At 46.6% G+C, this 17,620-nt stretch overlaps 1 long non-coding RNA gene across 1 annotated transcript; it reads right to left on the minus strand.

The window, feature by feature from the left end:
- Positions 1 to 5,158: 5,158 nt before the first annotated feature.
- On the minus strand, positions 5,159 to 9,475 carry LOC148122139 (uncharacterized). The gene is made up of 2 exons (XR_015737934.1): positions 9,334 to 9,475; positions 5,159 to 6,326 (listed from the first exon to the last, which is right to left on the minus strand). It is a non-coding gene; the product is annotated as an uncharacterized LOC148122139 (long non-coding RNA).
- Between the last annotated feature and the right edge of the window lie 8,145 nt (positions 9,476 to 17,620).

Below are 17,620 nucleotides of genomic sequence, written 5' to 3' on the forward strand. Positions count from 1 at the left end.
CCTCACAGTGAGACAGGAACCCTGCCTCCTACTCCGTCTGCAAGGAAGAGGGCTGCAGGTGAGAAAGAAAGCCCGTCTGACCTGCTTATTCGAGGTTCTGAGGAAGAGGGGGGTGGTTGGTTTCTGTTGCATAGCCGCCCATCTGAGTAAAACCAAACACACGGAGCAGCAGTTGAAACATGGCAGAAATGACACGGGGTGGTTTGGTTGTGCAGAGTGCAGTGACGGCTACCCACAGACCATTTGTCCCATGATGTGCAATATGTACAGAGATGTGTGTGTTTATGCTTGTGTGCAGGTCAGAAGAGGGTGATGGGTAGTATCGATCACACCTCGTGCTCTTTGAGGCATGGTCTGTCCCTGAAGCGGGGCGGGGGGTGGGGTGTGTCATAGTTTTTCAGCTGTACTGGAAGCCAGCAAGCCCCAGGGATCCTCCTGTCTCTGCGCCACTGGGAGCTAGGGTGTCAGGTGTTTGCTGCATGTTTAACTTGCTGTGTCTGCTAAGATCTGACTCTAGTCCTCAGGACTGTACAGCAAGTCTCGTGATCTGAGCCTTCTCTTCAGCTCCCATCTTTCTTTTCCTCCCCTCCCCTCCCCTCCCCTCCCCTCCCCTCCCCTCCCCTCCCCTCCCCTCCCCTCCCCTCCCCTCTCCTCCCCTTCCTTCTCTTCCTTCCTTCCTTTCTTTTTTTCTTTTTTTTGACAGATCTTACTCTGTAACCCTGGCCGGCTAAGAGCTCAAGCTGGACTCCAAATCACAGAGACCAACCTGTCTCTGCCTCCGGGAAACTGGGATCAAAGGCCGCATCCTGTTCATTTTCACCGTTTTTTTGAATTGCAGTTTTAAAGATTTATTTATTTATTATGTGTACAATGTTCTGCCTGCAGGCCAGAAGAGGGCACCAGATCTCATTACAGATGGTTGGGAGCCACCGTGTGGTGGCTGGGAACTGAATGCAGGACCTCTGGAACAGCAGCCAGTGCTCTTAACCGCTGAGCCATCTCCCCAGCCCCCAGTCCCCCCCCCCCCCCCCCCCCCCCGTCTTCACCATTTTTAAGTGTGCCATTTGATAGTTTACTTCTGGTGCTGTAGAGCCAGCCTTCTGACCTTTCTCCTGCTCATTAAATAATATGTAACTTAGTTTGAAAGCTACAGTCCCAGCTGATACTGTGCTGTTTAGCACACCTTACGAATTTCTGTGTTAAACTCCTAGTTCTATCCTAATTATTAGTCTTATTTATTTTTTAGTGCAAATGCTTTACCGCTGACCTATACCCCGACCCTCTATCTTTTTATTTTTGCGTGTAAATGTGTAGTATGCATTCATGAGTGTGTGCATGTTTACATGTGTGAGCATGCAGATGTCTGTAAATGCATGTGTGTGTGTGGGCTTGAAGTTGATACTGAGTGCCCTCGTTAGCTATGCTCTGATTACTGAGTAGGATCTTTTGAACCTGGAGCTTGTGGATTCTGGGCACCCTAACTAGCCAGGTTGTTGTGGCATCGCTGTCTCTGCTTCCTGAGTCCCAGCATTACAGGAAGCTGTTATGCATAGCTTGGCTTTTATGTAGGTTCTGGGATCTGAACTTGAGTCCCTTATCCACTGAGCCATCTCCCTAGTTAGTCTTTCTTTTTTTGAAATCTTTAGACAAACAAACAGACAGACACATGTTCATAATTTCATGGTATGGATGGCCATAATTATTTAACTTCTGTGTTAATGGGTATTTTGTTTCCATGCCAACTCCCCTTAACATTTTTTATTATTTGTTTGTTTCTGCACAAGCATGTGTTCTGTGCGCTGTGCATGTGTGGAGGTAAGAGAACAACTTAAGAGACAGGGCCAGTTCCCTTCTTCCACCGTGTGGATATCAGGGATTGCTCCTCAGACTGAGGAGCAAGTGCCTTTACTTGCTGAGCTGTCAGGCCAGGAACACCCCCCACCCACAGCTTAAATAATCATAGATGTTTTGAATGTCTTGTGCGGTGGTTTTGAGTACGCTTGTCAGATTTCTCTAGGATCCAATCCTAAAAGTGGAGGTTTGATCTGAGGCTGTATCCACTTTAGCCGTGATGGGCACAGCCAGAAAGGCGGTGTGGACCATTCCGTAAAGCGCATACTTTGCATGTTGCTTTATGAGAGAGAATTGCTGTCCCTCAGCAGTGGAGCAATTTGGGCACAGAATAAGTCATCTGAGAATAAGAGGACATTTGAAGCACTTCCCCATCTGCAGAGCTGCATCCCCTTGGCGGAGCTGTGGGCGGCTGGAAAAATCAGGGCAAGGGGATTCCGTGAGAGTCTCCCTGCACCAGAGGCTTTGCTTGGTCTATAGTGGCTATTTGCATATACTTGGGGCCTGCAGGCAGAATGCTCAGACCAAAGTTTTAGTGTTTGTCTTGTTCTGCCCCTGTGAGTGTTTGTCTCAGCTAGGCTGCCTGGCTTGCTTCTCAGACGGTAGTGCATGGAGAAGTTAGCAGGTGTGCAGATAACAGGCAAGCTTTTGTAAAGGGGATTCTAGGCAGGGGATCGTAAAGGACGCCCAGAGTGCTGTGGGAGACTTCGGGGCAGGTTAGGGATAATCAGGAAAGGTAGAGGAGTTGGCCCTTGTCAGAGCGTTGGGTGTTAGGAGACTTGGAACACATACAAGTATTCTTTTCTCCAGCGTAGGAGCCCAGGCACCTTGCCTGTGAGACACCTTGGTAGGACATTCATCATGCCCCCAGTCCTCTGTGACTACTGTGGAGTCAGGATTGTGACTCAACCAATAGTTCAGATACAGGAGAAAACTCAGGGACCATCAGAAGCCTCCATTATCTGCTGATAAAATGGAGACAACTGAGGCAGCCATGAGACTTAGTAGTTCTGGGAATTTAATTGTCCACAGGCTACGCTGCTGTGCTGTGAAGTCTGTGCTTGCATCTCCATGGAAGATGGCCTTCCCTGTACCTTGCTCCCAGCCGTTGAGCAAGGCATGCTTTCTTGGAGGAATCATGACTCCATTGCTGGCTGGCAGTATCCGCAGGAGTCCCTGAGGCTTGTGGAGGCTTCTAGACTATGACCCTGCTCTTCTCTCAGAGGGGCATTTTGTGGTCTGGTGGCTTATCTAGTCTCACTTCACGCTCCTTTCTTTTTTTTTTAAATATACATATATAATTTATTTTTATTTTATGTGCATTGGTGTTTAGTTGGCATGCATGTCTGTGTCAGAAGCCCTGGAACTCGAGTTACAGACAAGTGTGAGCCGTCATACAGGTGCTGGGAATTGAACCCTGGTCCCCTGGACGAGCAGCCAGTGCTCTTAACTGCTGAGCCATCTCTTCAGCCCCTGTATATAAATAAATACATTTACCTTGAAAGTCTTGCATAGTTTGGCATTTGTTTCTTGACAAGTATAGGCTATCATTTCTTGCTTTTCTAGGGCTCTGTGAAAGCCCTGTTAACATAGTTGAACCATTAGAATACCATGTAGACGACCTGGCCTGGCATATGATACTTGTATATGGTCATATAGTGTAGTAAGCAGTCTTTATTCTTTAAAAAATACTTATTGGGAATTTCATATTGGCATATGATGAAATATCTGTGCCCTTCCCCCTCTAACTATCTAACATGTCACTATTCCAACTTCATGCCTTTTGATAATTCACTAAGTCTCGTTAATACTGCCCATATGGGCATCGGTATGGGGCCAGGCACTGGACCATGAGACTCTTACTAGTGAGTGGTCACATCCTTCAAAATCGACTCTCCCTCCCGCAACAACTCTCCATTTCAGGGAGCGCCTCAGTAAGGGGTGGGGCCTGGAGATCATTGACCCCATCTATGCCAGAATTTTGGTTGGCTTTATCCTGTGCAGAGGTCTGCTGCAGGACTTGTAACTCTTGAGCCCAGTGGAGAGGAATCTTGGCCATGCTTACGTGTGAACTTTCTGGGGGGAAGGCTTGGTAGGTGGTCACTGTGGCGTCTAAGCGGAGCGGCAAGAGTTGGTGGTAGGGACAGGGCAGACTTTGGGAAGAGTGGGCTATGGAGGTGATAGATCCCGGATTAAAGGTGAGTCACAGGGTTTCCCTCAGAACGCCCACCCCCATGGTCTCTAGAATGTGCTGACTGAGCTCCACAGCCCGAGTTCTCAGCACCGCTCCTCCCAGCCCTCCCACAGCTGACATAATTAATCAGACTTGGGAAGAAGTCACTGTTTCCTTACAAGAATTTGTCAGAGAAAACTGGGCTGTATCCCGGCAAAGGAGGGCATCGACGTCACCCCAGATCTGGAGGGAGAGTGCATGAGGAGCTACATCTGGTTTGAGTTTCTGAACCTGGTCTGTCAGATCGTTACATCGAAGGAGCTGTGGCCCAAGGGTGGGGAGAAGCTTGCAGGATGAAGTGGTGGGCTCCTGGCACACCCGGGCTCCCGTTCAGACTCTGCCGCTTGCCAGCTCAGAGCCTAGAACCTCTAAAAACTGCAGTGTCTTCCCGAGGAGATGGCAGCGAGAGATAGGGACAGGTGTTACGGTGTGTGAGAATGACGCCTCCTGGCATCAGCCCTTGGCCCAATTCCAGCCACTTCATACCTAGTGGGTGGACTGCAGGCTTGTTTTCCAGACTGCCTTTTAGCTCCCCTTCTGTGAATTCTTGTGTCTTTGACTCCCAGCATCCCAAAGGATTTATTCTATAGATTTGCAAACAGAGTCTTACCTTAACCGAGTTCCTACCAAAGAAGCCTTCACAGGACTGGATCTGGAGACCTGGGAGGGGTGTGGGACCCTGTGCAGGCAAAGAAGAGGCAAGGGAGAACTCTGACAAGCTAGAGAGAGATTAAGTTCTTGGGCATGGCCTTAAAGGGGATACTGGGACCCCAGCACCTCTGTGTCTTTTGCTTCCTGGCTGTTGGAAAGTAAACAGGCTTGCTATGCCGCGCCAGCGCGGGCTACAGCCAAGAATCCAGGTTGAATGAATGCACAGAGCACGAGGTTGAGGTGGAACAGCTTCTTTATTCTGCTGGGCTAGCTTTTACACCATGGCACCAAATGAGGAGGGGGCTGCGAAGGGACTGTAACCTGACCCCTGTAACATGAGGGGGCTGGCTTGTTGGGGTTTCTATCCCACCCGATTCTCCACAACCAGCAAATCCCAAAGAGAAAATCAATCACAAGACTCCATAAGATTATAAACTGATTGGCCCATTAGGTCAGGCTACTTATTAGCTCTTATAACTTATGTTACCCCATTATCCTTATCTATATTAGCCACATGGGCTCAGAACCTTTCTCAGTGTGACAGCTTACATGTTGCCTCTTCGGTGGTCTGCGCAGGAGTGGTGGAAGAGCTTCCTTCTTCCCAGAAGAAATACTCCTGTTCTCATTGCCCCACCTCTACTTCTTGTCTGGTTGACCCGCCTATACTTCCTACCTGGCCAATCAGCGTTTTATTAAAATACATGATACACAGAATACAGACAATTCTCCCACATCAGACCCCAGCAGGGATCAAGGAACTGTCAGCGTCACTGTGCACTCAAAATTCCTTCCCCAACTCCAGGGAATTTATTATGTTTTCTTTGCAGATAAGCACCTCAAATGGGGGCAGGGATATCGTTACTCGGGGCTGCTGTTCCCACATTGCTATACTGTTGCTCCCTGCTGTGACATTCAGTCTTGTCACAGGTCCAAAGTAATGAATCTAAGTAACAGTGGACTGACACCTTTAAACTGAAACAAAATAAATCTTATTTATGATCAGCACGCTTCCCTAACTCCACACTGCCACTCACCCTATACCTCTGTGGCTCGATTTGAAAAGCTATTTTTTATGAGTTACAACATAGATACAAAAAAAAAATTACCCTATTACCCTACTTAAACTCTCCTTCCCTCTCTATAGACCTGATAACTCTAAAAATATATGGGGCTGGAATGTTAGCTCCCTGGGCAGGACACGTCCCCAGTGCCCAGCAGCGCAGGCTCTCTGGTAAAGGCTGGGGGTTGGTGAGCATCAGGCAGTCTGCAGAGCATGCTGATGTGTGAGAACACAAGGTACTGTGTGAGTGAGTACCAAAGCGTGTGGTCGGACACTAAAGGTCAGCAGTGGGTCCCCAGACCCAAGATGCCAATAAAATCCCCTGCAGGATTATTTTAGTGCCTCTGTGACCTGAGACAGCGCCTTCCCGAGGAGAAAGCTTTTCCGTCAAATTCTAGCGCCACTGTCTGCTGTTCAACCATTTCCTCTTGCTCTGCCCTCAGTGGGTGCTGCAGCGGTGATGTCACCATCTGTCCGTGCCCATCTCATCCTGCAAGCCGGTGTTCACTTCTGACTTGCCGCGCATGGTTGCTGTAGGCAGAAGGACCTCAGGCTCAGGGATGTGGCCGAGGCCCACACAAGACGGTGTGTTCTTGGAGTAAGGCCAAACCCAGGAATCCCTGCCTGGATAACGGGCTGGGTGTGTGGGCTGGGTGTGTGCATGAAACTAGGGTTAGTGTACCTGGCCTCATCTAGACACAGCAGTGGTAGCTTTAAACAAGTATGGCTGCTTTAAAAAAATTTGTTATGTGTTTGTTTTTAGCATTTTGTTCCTCTTTTTCCTATGTGGAAGCTTGCAGACTTGAATCAAGGAAATAAGAAAATGCAAATCAGAGTGTAAGAAGAGGCATGTATGTGCTGGAAACGCTACTCAGGGAGGCCTTTTGGATCAGAAACACAGGCCACAGCCCGTTCTTATCCCAGCACTGCTCCCGAAGGTGGGATGCTGGGCATCTCAGACTCAGAGCTGGAAGCCCACAAAAGGCTACTGGACTGTCTCAGGCTTCCTGAAGTCAGACCACCAATATGTAGTAATAGCTAAGCTTCTCTGCAAGTCTTAGAGAATCCCTGCCTCCAACCTCTGGATGACTCGTTGAGAGCAAAAATGAAGGGGATGCTGTTATTATTTCTAAAGACATGTAAGTGACCCGAGCTGGTCCCCTGAGTGGCAGCAGCGGGACACTCAAGGCCTCTGTGGGCCCCTTGGTGGGTGGGGAACCGCGGTGGGTGAGAGACGGATATGCCATTCAGAGAGAGTTTGGGTATAGAGAATTTTTAGTGGGTTATGGAAGAGGAAGGGAAAGGGAGAGGGGGAGAAGAGGGGAGGAAGATAGAGGCAGAAGCTGCCTCTTTAGAAGAAGGGGGGGGAGAGAGAGAGAGAGAGAGAGACAGAGACAGAGGAGGGTGGGGTGCAGGGTGGAGGCAGTAGTTACCTCTTCAGAAGAGGGAGAGAGAGCAGAAAAGAGAGAGTAGAAAGAGAGCAGGCTGGTGAGGAGGCAGGAGATAGGGGTGGGAGATTGGGCAGGGCTTGTCTCTTAAAGGGGCAGGGTACCCAGGTGACAGACCCAGGCCAGCAGGTTATAACAGATACAATTTCTTTAGGTATTGAGGTTGCAAACATTTTATCTGTTTCCAATAACGGAGGAGAGACAGCAACACCTAGTCTTTCCAATCATTGACATAGTCCAGTTATTTTCATAGGGTGGACTTTCATAAATTCTACAGTTGAAGTAAAGCAGTCCCAGGGTTTACTCCCTCCCAGTAAAAAGTTCTGGGACTACATCATAAAACACATCGTTTTGATTGTTCCTTGGGGGATATGAACGGTTCCCTTTAGAATCATTCATGGTAGAGTACAGCGGGAGGCCACCACTGGGAAGCTAATACACCGTAAATGTCAGAACCTTCAAAGGACCGTGTGCCAGCTTGGTATCTGTATCCTCATTGCTATGAAAATAGCCACTTAAGGAAGCGTTTATTTTGCCTCAGTTTGAGGGTGCAGTTCATCCTGGTGGGGAAGGACCACAAGTAGGAGTGTGTGTTGTAAAAAACGGCGGGAGAGGGACCTTGGTGGGCTGGGGCCACATGGCAGGCGAGGGATAGACACAGCCACGCAGGCATGTAGGAGTTTTATTCAGATAAAGGGAGTGGGGGAGGGAAGAGAGAAAGAAATACAGACAGAAAGAGGAAGAAGAGGCAAGGACCAGCCCGCCTCTTCAGAAGAGCAGTGGGAAAGAGAGAGAGTGAGAGTGGGCGGAGCTTGTCTCATAAAGGGACCCTTTGCATCTGTGTACATAGGAGTGACTAGGGATGTAGCAGCCGTAGGACCCCGGGCTGCCCAAGGCACTGCCTGGGTTCATCCTGCCAGCTGACGGGGTCAGCATAATGCCTGGATCCTAACAGTGTGAGGTAGAGATGAAAGATTGTTCTGTTTGCTTTTTAAAGTTCATTCCGTGACTTTGGCCCACAGCCATGAATTAACCCACTCTACAAACCTCACAGGCATGCCCTGAGGCTCGTCATTTGAGCCCCTATCAAATTGTGACAACAATTTAGACACCCCAAAATCCACCTGAAAAAGACTTTATCATTCCCAATACTCCGGAAAATCCAGCTCTCCCGAGACTCTAGGCAATCCTTTAAGCTGTGAGTCCCTGTCAAATCAGAAAGTCTAGTTCTACCTCAGCATATGACGGCACAGAGTGAGCATTCCCATTCAAAAAGGGAAGAATGAGAGAACAGCGAGAAAAGATCAGATCAAAGCCCACAACCCAGCATGGAAACATCAAATCTTGCAGCGCCTACCACCTGAACAATCATCTGGACTTAAAAGGGTTTCGGTCTGTAGTTGTTTGACCCAAAGCATTTGGGCATAAGATGCAGTTGGTTACCATGGAGAAGCCAGTAGCGGATCAGAGCTGCTTACCTCAGGGTAGCAAGGGAGAGAGAAAGGGAGTGGGGAGGGGGGGATGAAGGGAGAGACGGTAGAGGGATAACCAGAGACAAGGTGTTACTTTTAAGAGTACACCCCCAGTAACCTTCCTCCCACAAGTCCCGTTCATCTCCTCTGGTGGTATTTAAATCTAAAAACGCCAGAGTCATTAATGAGGTCAGACTGCAGTGACCATTTTCCTAAGCCCCACCAGGAAGTAGGAACTGATGCAGAAGCCAAGGAAGACAGTTGCTTTCTTGCTTCCCAGCATGCTCCCTCCTTCCCGCCCTCGCTCCCTCCCTCCCTCCCTCCTTTCCTTTCCTTTCTTCTTTCTTTCCTTCCTTCCTCCTTCCTTCCTTTCTCTCTTTCTTAAGTTGTTCTTATGTAATATATTTTTGATCATGTTTTTCTCTCTCCCTGCCCCCAACTACTTCTCCTATTCTTCCCTACTTCCCTACTTAACAACTCTGTTCTCTCTCTCTCTTCAAAACAAAACAAATACAAGAAAAGGGCCCCTCAAAAATGAAAATAAAAGCAAACAAAAGACCAATAAGACCAAAAAAAATTCAAAACAAAGAAAAACAAAACAAAAGTCCACAAAAATACCTCTGAATTTGTTTTTTGTTGGTCAGCTGCTCCTTGCCTGGGGCCTGCCTGGAGTGTGGTTGATACACCGATGACCACCCTGGGAGAAAGCCAGTGTTTCCTTTGCCAGTGGGTATCGATTGCAAACAGCCTTGGTTGTGGTGCGCTATCTGCACCCCTCTCCCTCCCCCTGCTCCCAGTGTGCACTTCTCCCTCTCAGTGCTGAAATACCATCTGCATGTCCTGTGCATGCTGTCACAGTCTCGGGGAGTTCATATTGAGCAGAGTCCGGTTGTGTCTGAGAGACACTGTTTCTTTGTAGCCATTGATCCCCTCTGACTCTTGATATTTCTAGCTCCTCTTCTCCATATCTCCTGAGCCCGGAGGGGAGGGGTTTGATGAAGACATCCCACTGAGTGCTCCCAAGTCTCTCACCCTCTGCACCTTGCCCATTTGTGGCTCTTCGTGTTAATTCCCATCTACTGCAGGAAGAGGCTCCTTTGATGAGGGTTAAGTGAGGAACTGACCTATAAGGACAGCAAATGTCATTTGGAGTCATTTTGTTGCTGTTTCTTTAGCAGAATAATGCTAGTAGATTTTTCCCTATCTAGTTTCAGATTCTTGGCCACTTCAGCATCGTCAGGTGTGAGTTCTATCTCATAGAATGGGCCTTCAATCTAGTCAAAAAGTGGCTGGCCACTCCCATACATTTGGGTCACTATTGCACCAGTATGTCTTGCTGCTATAGGTTGCAGGCCTGTGGCTGGGTGATGCTGATGATTGCCTTTCTCCTCCTATCTGTCTAGAGTACCTTCCAGCAGCATGAGTGCTAGTCAATAGGGGTGGAGCTTCTGGTTAGACACAAGTTTAATGTCTCTGTGATTCAGAAACATAAATAAATGGTATCTTCAACAATAAGACCTTACCAGCGGGTAGTGGAGAGTAACAAATAGCCTTGGCAATAGTTAGTAATGTTTGTTTGTGTGTTTTTTATGGGACCTTTATGGCCAACAACTCAACAAGATGTAGCCCATTCCTGGTAGTGGAGGTTTTACTTGGTGGTATCAGATGTCTGTTTGGGGCATTGTCTCCCTATTATTTGGTATCTCTATTTGGATTCCTTCATATCTGTATATATCATAAGAAGCTTTCACAGTAATAGGTTTCCATATAGTCTTTAAAATTCAACCTGCTTTCTTATATAACACAGAACCACCTGGCCTGGGACCACTCGCAGCGGGCTGAGCCCTCCCACACCAATCATTAATGAAAGGAAATGACATGAACTATCTATAGGCAATCTGACAGGGGCATGTTTTTCAACTGAGGCTCTAAATGGCCCGAGTGTGTGACGATTTGACAAAGAACTACCCAACACGAAAAAGGAATATCTAATTGAAATGCAGAAAAGCAAATATGAAAAACACAGCAGTTAAACGTTTTATGAACACTGTAACGGAAAGTCGCTTGGAGCGACGAAACTTTGCAGTGACGGCTGATGGGATGTGTGGCGCGTGTGGCGCCAGCCTGCGAGTGCGTGGAGCGTGGGGGACTCGTTTCTTCTATTTTCTCTTGGGAAGACAAGCACAGCTACAGAAGACGAGCCACACGAAAGCAGGTGGGGCCTGGTAGTAAAATTGAAAGAACTTTGCACAATGAGAGTAGTCTGGAAATGAAGCAGGCGGAGCCCAAAGCGACAAGGACTGTTTCATTGCAAACACTGAAGTGTAACCCAGACGGCCACCTGTTGCGCCCTTGTGGGCAGCAGTTAGTCGAGAAGGCTGGCAGTGGAGCCTGTGAGCGAATCAGCAACAGTCAGGCTTGCAAGCTGGTGCTTGTAGCTTTCACGCCTCGAGTCTACAGTTAGTAATCTTCGAAGCTGTTTTTTTTTTTTTTTCCTTAGCTGAAACTGTTGAGGACGGCAGGATGGAGGACGGCCTGAGCATCTGCTAAAGTTCAGTTTCCTCCATGCCTTGTGGTAAAAGCAAAGGGACTCCATGCCTCCTGAATGCCTGCAAATATTTGGGGCTCATGGGTGAGTCAGAGGTGACTCAGCTGCTGAGAAGGGGGAAGGGAAGGGGGGGCCCTAAATTAAGTCCGGTGCTGTTGATACCCAAGAGGTCATGTAGCTCTTTGGTATATATTTCTGGTTACAAGTAACCAGAAGCCCAGTTAACAATGACGCAATCAACAGGAAAATTGTTCCTTCACACACAATGGAAATGTGGACATAGTTCTGATTTAGGGTTGGTAAAGTCACGAGTTCAACAAACTCATAACATCCCGGTTCTGGTTTGTTGCTTTGTGCTTGATTATTCTCTTCTGCTTAGTTTTTTTTTTTCCCCAGTTGCCCAAAGGCTTCACTACTTCTTGCTTCAAATATGTTCAGCATTCACATGCAGGAAACAAGCAAACCAACCAACTCAGTGTCCTTGCTTTTATAAAAACTGTATTAACATATCCAGACGGAGTGGCACACTCTTTTCAACCCAGCATGTGGGAGGCAAAGGCCAATGGCTCTCAGTCAGTTCAAGGGCAACCTGGTCTATACAGTGAGTTTTAAGTTAGCCAGATTAACAAGGTGAGACCTATCTCAAAATATCTATTAAATTAGCACACAGATGGGTTTTGTTGAGGCAGTTTTCAGATGTTTTTGTTGTCATCATTGGCCTTTCTCCCCTTCTTCTCCACCCCGTTTCCCTTCTGCACCTTTCCTCTGCATAGCCTCCTCTCTTTAGGTTACCATAGCTACAAGATTTTAAGTCTTTTCAACCAATTCCTCGTTTCATTTATTGTCCTTCTATTCTATATTTCATTGGCATCTAGCCTGATCTTGGTTATTTCTTGCCATTGGTCGCACTTTTGTTTGGCTTCTTGTTTTTTTCTAGACCTTTGAGGAGTGTCATTAGGTCATACATTTGAGATGTGTCTGATTTTGAAGTCCAAACCCTTGCAGCTTTCCCTTTTAGAACTGCCGAACCGTGTCCTAGAGGATCTGTTAAGTGGTGCGATTATTTTCATTTCCTTTTAGAAAACTTTTTATTTCTTCCCTGCTTTCATCATTGACCCATTGTCATTCAAAGCTGCCGGCCTCTAAGTATCCGCGCAGTTTCTGAACTGTCTCTTGCTGTTGCTTTCTGCCTTTATTGCCCCGCGCTCTCATGAAATGCAAAGAGCTATCTCAAATTTTAAAGTGCGGTTTGCTTTGTGCCTGTGATGTGACCAATCTGATGTAAGTTCCTCTATGCTTCTGGGAAGTTTGTGTTCCCTGTCAGACAGAATATGGATGGAGTAGGCTATAGATACTCCATATCTATATGGAGATGGCTGCCTCTGGCTGCAGGTATCTGTTAAATCCCGGTGATCCGTGTTATCATTTCCCTACGAAATTTCTTTACTGGTGTTTTTAGTTTGGAAGACATAGCTGAATATGCACATGGGTTCTAGAAGTTTCTCACTATCATGTGTCAGGATCGGGGCCCTTTTATACCTTTAGTGTTTGTTTTATAAAATTGGGCGAATTGCCCTAATTTGGTACAAAAATATTTGCAATTGTCATATTTTCTTGATTAAATAATCCCTTTTAAAATATGCAGTTTGCTAGCAAAAGTATAAAAAAATAGAATATCAAAGGATGGAAATCAATCCACCAAGCAAATGGGAGCCATGAAGAAGGCGTCACATGGCTGTAGTCCCGCCTACTAATTTCCCAGGAGCCCTAGCTTTGCCTCTCTGTAGGCAGAACTTGTATACTAGTATACCTGGTATACTTCCCTTGGGTCTCTGTTAAGGCTCAGAGGCAGCTGCGCTGAGGTACTGGAGGGAGAAGACACAGGGTGTTCATATTTTAAGTAATGAAACTAGAAACTACAAAGAATGTTGTTGTAGGTGTAGAAGAATAAGTTCTTTTCTGGTGAGATAGGAGGTAAAATATAATTATATAAAACTGTAAATAGTAATAAAAGTAATTTATAAAAATAAAATTAATTAAAAGAGAAAAACGTAAAAAGCCTAAAATTTAACAAAATACAAAAAAGGGGGGTAGTTACACAAAATAGAAAATACTATGCTTTTAATTCTAATTTTCCCTCACAGAGGTGAAGTGATTTCTCCTTCCCTGGGATTGTATTTTTATCCATCTCTACAGGTCAGAAAAAGAACTGTTGATCAGCAGTTTAGATAAGTTAGATCCACAAAGCCTTCTGGATGAGAAGGGCCTCTGTAAGTATACTAGTCAGGGTCCTTTAGAGTCACGGAACTTATGGAATGGATTTCCCTATGTATAAGTATAAAGGGCTTTATTGGAATTTGTTGGAATGGTTTACAGGAATGATTAGCAGTCCAGCTAATCTAACAATGACCAGCTGTGAACAGAAAGTCCAAGAATCTGATAGCTGCTCAGTCCCACAAGGCTGGGCGCCTCAGCTGGTCCTCTGGACATGCTGGATTCCCAAAGAAGTGGGCTCCAATGTGACACAGAGATTCCAGCTCATCATGGTGGGGGAATTCATGGCAGAGGGAGCATGTGACACAGGCTTCTTGCGTCATAGTCACTGGAAAGCAGAGACAGTTGGGTTAAAGAAGGAAAACCTTTAAAGGTCTACCCCGAGTGACTTTTGTCACCAGCCAGGCAGGCCTACCTGACAAACACTCCACAGCATTTAAAATGTCAAAAGCTGGGGACCAGCATTCAGCAAATGAGCCCGTGTGTGCTGGTTTAGATTTAGATCATTGTACCATAGGCGGGGCCGGCTCCTCTGAAGCGCATGTGTGCTTAATATGGGCACATAATTCAGGCTCTTTATCACAAGAGATGGGGGAAATGGCAGACAACGATGGCATCCATATTCTTTTCTGGTTAGGGCAGTGGGTTCTTTAGGTGTGATGGAAGGCAGGGTACGGATGGCAGGACTGTGTTGTTATCCTGGCTGAAGTTGGGAGGCAACCAATTCCTGCTGACTGTGGTGGATCCCCTGTTCATTGGTGGGGCCTGAGAGTCTTACCGGGTGGTAATGGGTTGTCAGTTCACCTAGACGGCTTTCAGGGACTAGGAGCCTTCACTGTGGGCCCACAGCAGGGTATCTCATGCAAAGGTTCCCTCAGATCTGCAGGTAAAGGACTGGTATTTCTACCTTCAGATAAGGAGCTGAGATTGGATTGGTCTGTGGATGTGGATATGTGTTTTGCACATTTGTATCTCATTATTTCTTTTGTTCATTTAAAGAGTTTTTGTTTTGTTTTGTTTTGTTTTTGTGAATCCCGGAACAGAGTAAAGAGTATGAGTTAGTTTTGTGTTTCTCAAGCTGATTTTGGCTAAGAACTTGACTTTAAAATTTTCAATCTATTAGGGATCAAAATTTTCACACAACGAAATAAAAAGAATTATTAGGAAGATGGAATGAAAATACCGCTGAGATATACAAAACTTAAGTTCCATTTTCAAATAATTTTTAAAAAACACGAAAGGTACCCTAGAAGCTTTTACACAGCTATGATACCCTACCTTGTACTATGTTTCCCCCAGACCTCGTGTGGTGAGAGTTGGTCTCTGGGAGAAGGCTTCAGGATGTGGTAGGCTTATGAGGGCTCTAACCCCAAGAACATATTAATTTACTTAGGAACTCCTAGCTAATGGGTTTGGGAGGAGGGACCATTATACGGCTGCGCTCTCTCTGCTTCCTACAGATCTGCTCCAGCACTGCTCCCTGGCAGGCTATTCTCTGCCCCGTCACAGGTCACCAGCAATGGAGTGATCATGGATGAAAACTTCTGAAACTGTGACCCCAAATAAGCCTTCCTTTCTTTAAATCAACTTTCTCAGGGTTTCTGTAAAGCAAGGAAATGCTAACACCCTGCCGCAGACTGGCAACCAACGGTTCGTGAATCAGAAGTGGTCCTCAGGCCATACCTAGCGACACTGATTTAGACAGCTTTCTGCCTCTGTTACCTCCCTAGGCTGCATCCCAAGGCGTTGGATGTTTGAATGTCTCAGCTGAGATGGTGGTGGGAAAATGACTGGTTGTCATGTGGAGCTAGACATCAGAGCAAGAGGCTAGATTTTTGCCCTTTGTTTTCAGATGGACTTCTGTGTTCATCAAGAGATTTGTAATAGATTTGAGGAAATAATGCCTTACGGTGCTTTCTTTTTCATCTCTCCACCGTGGGGAAGAGACTGAGCTTAATGGTGATGTATCAGCTGGAAGAGGCTTGGGGTCAGAGGCAAAGAGAGGTCTGTGTTTGGAATCTTACTCCAGGCTCTCAACTGAATGGGCCGTTGGGTGATGATTCATCTTGGTCCTAAGTATAAGCTTCTTGAGTTGAGGGACTCTAGGGTTAATGCTTAGAAATTTGTTACTTTTATGGCTTAAAAGTGATTTGAAATATACATCACTAAATAGGTCCTGTGTATTAAGAAATTCCACTAGGGAGTCCTCCCAAGAAATCTAAACTTGTTCTCCGAGGCCTAGGAGATCTGAAATGCCCGTTTGCTGGTTGTATGCAACTCCGATAACTTGATGGAAACGGAAATCTACAGACATTCCAAGATGCTCAGAATTCCTCTTCCTCTTGCTGTTATTCACAAGCTATTTAAGCACCTTCTTCCTTCTCCCGAATCCCACAGCCCTTTCTTTTTAAAACGGGGAGCCTGGTAGACGTGAAGATGACTCATCCATCTGTGGCTTTCAGTTCTGTGACTTCCATGTTTCCCGTGACTACTCCTACTCAGACGCTTGTTGTAGTGACGATGCTCGGACTTCCAAAGTCTCCTTATAAGTGTATTGTCACTCTCTGCCCACAGTCTCCCCTTCTCAGTGATGAAAATTCTTCATCATAAGTCAGGTGGTGGTGGTGCATGCTTTTAATTCCAGCACTGGGAGGCAGAGGCAGGCAGATCTCTGTGAGTTCGAGGCCAGCCTGGTCTACAATAGCTAGTTCCAGGACAGGCTCCAAAGCTACAGCAAAACCCTGTCTTGAAAAAAAAAATTCCCTCACAACTGTCTCCTGTGAGCTCATCTCCACTGTCCCATTGTATCAGCGCTCCCTGTCTTTGCTGGTCTTGTTACTCAATTTACATGCTCGCAACTTTCCCTTTGTTGTCTTTTGTCACACTAGTGGAGGACAGTGACCCTGCCTTTTATGTGTTCATATAGGGCTATGAAGAGAATCCCAAGAAAGCTGATTTAATCTACAGACCACTTCAACCTACAACTGCTTACTTCTACCAGACTGACTTAGCAAGGGTTTCTGTCGCCGTGATAAAACACTACGGTTTGGGGGAGGAAAGGGTTTATTCCGTACCATGCCTCTCAGATCACACGGAGGGAAGTCAGAGCGAGGACTCAAGGCAGGAGCCTGGAGGCAAGAGCTGAAGCAGCAACTATGGAGAAACAGGGCTTACTGGCTTGAGCCTCTCAGAGAGTTTTAGCTGGGTCAAGCCGACGGAAAGCTAGGCAGCACATGGACACGCCGTTGTCTGGGACATCTACCACATTTCTCTGGCATGTCTCTGCTAACCTCACTTCAGATTTTTATTTCTTTTTGCATCTCCTTGAGTTATCTCCTCCCAACCCCCCCAACACTGTCTTAAGGCATGCGGTGGAGACAACTTCAACTTCTGCCAAGAGTCCTCCAAACCAACCCCCTTCTGCTCCTATCTCCCCTACATTCTTTGGGTAGTTGCTCAGTGACATCTCCCTCAGTTCTTCCTTCTTCCTGCAACTCATCTGCTCCTGCTTTCCGAAGAACCTGACTTCATCAGCTTCCCCATCTCCCTCGTGACTTTCCATTGGCACTTTTGGCCTGACCCCAAAGCAGCTGTCACCATTTGGTAGCCGCCCCTCTCCCTGTTCCACTTCATGGTTATCCATCTCTGTCGTCCGTCTGATCATGCTGAATATTTTTACTGTCTTGGTAACACCTCCATCACTGTAGAGCTCATGTAAATATGTATATAGTGTTCTTAAACCTGCCTCTTCTCTACTCAGTTGCTTGGGCTAGAATTCTGTGCGTCAACTTGGCTGTTATCCACTTTCACCCCAACGCTGCTGAATATAGGAAATCTGTCCATTCCTATGGACACCTTAGTCCTGGCCTATAACACCCCCTTACTTAGACTAGGAGCAAATGGCCTGGGTAGTCTCATACAGGGGAGAACTATTTTCTCTTCTCTACTTAACAACCTAAGATGGCTTCCCTTTGCCAGCGAAATATAACATTTTTGTTTTGTTTTTTTTTTTGAGGCAGGGTTTCTCTGTGTAGCTTTGGAGCCTGTCCCAGTACTCACTCTGTAGCCCAGGCTGGCCTCGAG

Source organism: Myodes glareolus, chromosome 5 (assembly GCF_982192425.1).
Source record: "Myodes glareolus chromosome 5, mMyoGla1.1, whole genome shotgun sequence".
In the NCBI taxonomy this organism is placed as follows: Eukaryota; Metazoa; Chordata; class Mammalia; order Rodentia; family Cricetidae; genus Myodes; species Myodes glareolus.